The sequence below is a fragment of the Octopus bimaculoides genome, chromosome 30 (assembly GCF_046866305.1).
Source record: "Octopus bimaculoides isolate indiv1 chromosome 30, ASM4686630v1, whole genome shotgun sequence".
NCBI classification, from domain to species: Eukaryota; Metazoa; Mollusca; class Cephalopoda; order Octopoda; family Octopodidae; genus Octopus; species Octopus bimaculoides.
Genome location: NC_142957.1, coordinates 14,468,079 through 14,473,078, shown reverse-complemented (window position 1 = coordinate 14,473,078; position 5,000 = coordinate 14,468,079). Strand labels below are relative to the sequence as shown.

Sequence of the window (5,000 nt, the reverse complement as noted above, 5' to 3'; positions counted from 1 at the left end):
CTCACTCTCTTTCCTTATCTCACCCACTCTCTCATTCTCTCTCTCTCTCTCTTTCTAGATTTATTCCTTTGTGTATTATTCTATTGTGGTAGTGTCCTTGGTTACAAGTTGTTTCACAAAATGATTCCCCCCCCCCCCCCCCCAGTCAACAGCGGAAGTGACAAGTGGAACAAGTGGAGTGTCCGTAAGTCACTGCAGAACAAACATCTCAAGGAACCTCGTTTGTAAAGCACCGATTTGTTTGTTTGTTTGTCTTTTTCATCTGATTTTCTCACAGCCCCTTCTAGACCAAACCCAATGAATATCTCAGAATTGCTCAACACCTCACATACGATGGACTTCTTTCAGTTTCCATCTGCCAAATCCACTCAGAAGGCATTGGCCGGCCCAAGACTGTAGTAGAAGACATTTGCTCGAGATGCCACGCAGTGGGACTGAACCCAGAACCATGTGATCGGGAAGCAAGCTTCTTACCACACAGCCACTCCTGCACCTGCACACAGCCACTCCTGTGCCTTCACCCACACACATATTTATAAAAAGGATAAATAATCCTGGTGCGTAATGATATTTATACAAATAATACTAATGAATATAATTACTATAATAACAATAATAATTGCAGCGTGGAAGGTGTTTATAAGCCATTTAAAATAACACACAAAGACCGTCTCAAAGCGACGAAAATATTTTGACAAATTAAATTTAAATGTTGAAGTGAATCTAACGGTCTTTGTGTGTTATTTTAAATGGCTTATAAACACCTTCCACGCTGCAATTGTTTTCGTTCCAGCACACGATCTCAGATCAGGTCACTTGCTATGCAAGTACATCTCCGTAATAACAGTAATATTAGTTGAAGGTATAAACCCAAAATAAGCGAAATACCTCTGAATAAATAATGTACTCCTTACAATAAAATGTGAAGAAAGCTGTTGCAATTAATTGTAATGTAAATAAACATTTTGAAACCATAATTCAACTGTAATATAAGACCAGAATTTAATTTGATTTAAAGAGTAATGCTATCACCTCCAACGGAATACCAACACAGGAAGCTTGTTTGACTTAGTTCGCTTTGAAAACATCCTTGTTGAAATTACAGCTACTAGGATGCATAATTGCATACGGAGCAATGTGTAATTGCTTCAGTAGAAACATATGTTGGTCATTGTAACCTATGCTGTAGAAAAAAAGTTTTGGATGTGAATAAATGTTCATTCTCCTCTTGGTTTTCAGTTATATACATACAGTAGAACCTCGGTTTTCAAACACCTGTCATCCTCAATAAATTGTGCTTTATCTCCTGTCTTTCTCATTCATTTAATACAGTAGTACCTTGGTTTACGAACACCTGGGTTACATCCAGGTAATATTTCTGACCTACTTAATCTGTAACTTAAATACTGTAAGGATCAGATGCCTCTCAAGTTACAATACCGCCTTCATATTATGGACAATCTTACTATGACACACACACAGGCACAAACATGCATAGGTTGTTTCTGGAAGATCAGCAGTCACCCATGCATACCAACTTCCTCTCTTCATGCCAGTGATGCTATCCAAAGGAAAGGCCAAGGCCGATACGGTTTGGCACCAGGGATGTCGCAACTCATTTCTACAGCTGAGTGAACTGGAGCAATGTGAAATAAAGTGTCTTGCTCAAGAACACAACACACAGCCTGGTCTGGGAATATATATAGTAAAGAACCCCTTCAGTCACGAATGTCCATGGGATTGAACTTAGAAAGTTGTCCTCTGAGGCATAAGTCTGGGCAGGGTTGTTTGTGAAAGACCAGCAGTCATCCATGCACACCAGCCTCCCATCTCCATACCACTGATATTATCCAAGAAATGAACAACCCTGCTTGTATGACAGTAACACCCATTTCTTTTCTGATCTGGGCACAAGGCTTGACATTTTTGGAAAGGAGTCCAGTCGATTAGATCATCCCCAGTACACAACTGCAACTGGTACTTTTAATTTACTGACCCTGAAAGGATGAAAGGCAAAGGAGGGGGTCATTGAAGAAGAGTAGAGGCAGTAATGGGGTGGCCAAAATGGGGCGCCGGATGTAAAAACAACTCAATAATAGGTTAATTAAGATTAATTTGTGAAATACAGTTGTTTTGAATTGGCCTCAGAAAGCGGTCTATATTTGTGGTCATGAGTGTGAGTGTTGGGGGGGGGGGCTGTGCTAGGAATGTGGCCTGGGCGTCAAGGTGGGGCAGCAACCTGAATATATTTGGAAGCACTGCCATATACAACCTCTCTTTCCTGTATTTTATTATGCTGCCATCACAACCCTATCACATCTGTGGATGTATCTTTTCTCAATTAAGACTGGGCAGCCAGAGATTAATCAGGTTAATTATTTCATAATGCTGGTACCATTCGCAGTGTGTACGCAAGTCCATCTCTGTCATGTCTGCTGTTGTTTTCTCTTGTGGCTTCTACCGAGCCAGCCAGAGATAATGTGGTTAATTGTTCCTTCATTATCTCTCCGCATGTTATTCTACAGTTACTTAACACATACACTTATATAAACAAATCATTCGGCAAGCTGGCAGAACCGTTGGTTGCCGCCGCTTGGAACGAAATGCTTAACGGCCAATTCACTGATTACTATGTTATGAGTTCAAATTTCGCTGAGGTCGCCTTTGCCTTTCATGGGTGGGGGTGGGGGATCAATAAATTCAGTACCATTGAAACACTGGGGTCAATGCAATTGACTTACCCCCTCCCGCTAAAATTGCTGCCCCTGTGGCAAAATTTGAAACCATTATTGTTATTATTATTATTATTATTATTATTGTTATCATTATTATTATTATTATTATTATTATTATCATTATTATCATCATTATTATTATTATTATTATTATTATTATCATTATTATTATTATTATCATTATTATTATTACTACCTCCGCCTTAGCGAAGACGGAGGTATTGTTTTTAGTTGTGTTTGTTTGTTTGTCCATGGACAAGATACTTCAAGAACCGCTGGATGAATTTGGATGAAACTTTCAGGGATGTTTGGCCTCATGACCAGCACAAAATCATTAGATTTGGAGATCAATCTGGTACCAGAGAAGGATTCTGGATTATTTTTTTCTGTTTTTTTTTACTTAATTTTTGAGAGCAGTTGAGTTCATTTTTAGTATTGTTGTTTGTGAGAGCAGTCAAGTTTATTTCAGATATTCTCATTTTAAATATCATCTCTGGCTAATCGTTGAGAGGATGTTGGTATTGTCTTGGCAGAGGTTTGCGCTCTCTGAGTGCTCTTGTTATTATTATCTTTATTATTATTATTCAGTAGTTTTATTTTTATAACGTGCTTTCACTTCACTACCGAGCGCAGCTCTGTGTGCGCCTTGGGTATGTGCTGTGGTTTGCTGTGATGCTCTTATGGTTACTGTATTGAAAGTGTTTTGCGTAGGATGTGTGCAGTACCCAGTAGTGCAATTTTCTGTATGTTATATATATTTGAAAGTCCTGGTGTTTTTGTTATGTATTTGTCTGAATATTTTTTTAATTTTTTTATTATCATTATTATTATTATTATTATTATTATTATTATTATGTTTTCAAGCATGGAACTTTGGTGCAGCAGCTGTTGTCGTTGTCAGCATCGTTAACAGTGCTTCCATCTGTTGCTCTCATTTGCCAAAATATATAAAGAAATCAAAAGTGGGTCATTAGAATGTTAGAATGTGGTTAGAATTTCTAGCGTCTCCTGGTATTTCAAAACTTCATTATCCAGCAACTCACCAGAAGTTATGCTGTTAATTCTAATTTGTCTCTGTGTATGAGAGAGAGAGTTAGGGAGAGAGTTACAGACAAACAGACAGAGGGAGGATAGCATGAGGGAGAGGAAGAGAGTTAGGGAGAGAGTTAGAGACACAGACAGACAGAGGGAGGGAAGAGGGAGGATAACATGAGGGAGAGAGAGAGTTAGAATCAGACAGAGAGACAGATAGATAGATAGAGGGAGGGAAGAGGGAGGATAGCATGAGAGAGACAGAATGAGGAAGGGAGAGAAAGAGGAAGAGGCAAAAGAGAAAGAGGGGGAGAGAGCGAGACGGAAAAGAGAAAGGGGAGGGGAAAGAGAAAAAGGGAGGGAGAGAAAGAGAGAGAATGTGCAAGCGACAAGGCTGAGAACACAATAATAACCCTTTCTACTAAAGGCACAAGGCCTGAAATTTTGCGGGGTGGGAGGTGAGGGGTTTAAATTGATTACATCAACCCCAGTGTTTCACTATGCAATATTTATCGACCCCTGAAAGGATGAAAGGCAAAGTCGACCTTGGCACAATTTGAACTCGGAACATAAAGACCCACGGAATGCCGCTAAGCATTTTCCTCTAGCATGCAAACAATTCTGCCAGCTTGCTACCTTCATAATAATAATAATCATCATCATCATCGTTTAACGTCCGCTTTCCATGCTAGCATGGGTTGGACGATTTGACTGAGGACTGGTGAAACCAGATGGCTACACCAGGCTCCAATCTGATTTGGCAGAGTTTCTACAGCTGGATGCCCTTCCTAACGCCAATAATAATAATAATAATAATAATAATAATAATAATAATAATAATGGTTTCAAATTTTGCCACAAGGGCAGCAATTTGAGCGAAAGGGGATGAATCAGTTACATCAACCCCAGTGTTCAACTGGTACTCATTTTATCGACCCTGAAAGGCAAAGTTGACCTTGGTGGAATTTGAACTCAGAACGTGAAGACTTTGTGCTAACGATTCTGCCAGCTCACCACCTTAATAATAATGATCATGAGCAGGAGTAGTGGGGGGGAGATTCATAGCCATGTGTTGAGAGGAGTTCTTTGGGGTTTGAATAGGTCACCTCTGGAAAAATGGATGTTTGGTTCAGCATCCTTAAACAAATCTTATTCAGGGAGCCTTTCGAATGGGATGGGCTACTCAACCTGAAGAAAATTCCAACTGGGCCCCACCTGCGAGGTCATGCGCTG

The 5,000-nt window shown here is 39.7% G+C and overlaps 1 protein-coding gene across 2 annotated transcripts in view; it reads left to right on the top strand.

Annotated features, from left to right (window-relative positions):
• The window catches only part of LOC106883011 (uncharacterized), a 110,488-nt gene that overhangs the window by 22,239 nt on the left and 83,249 nt on the right, over positions 1–5,000 (top strand). The window lies entirely within an intron of this gene.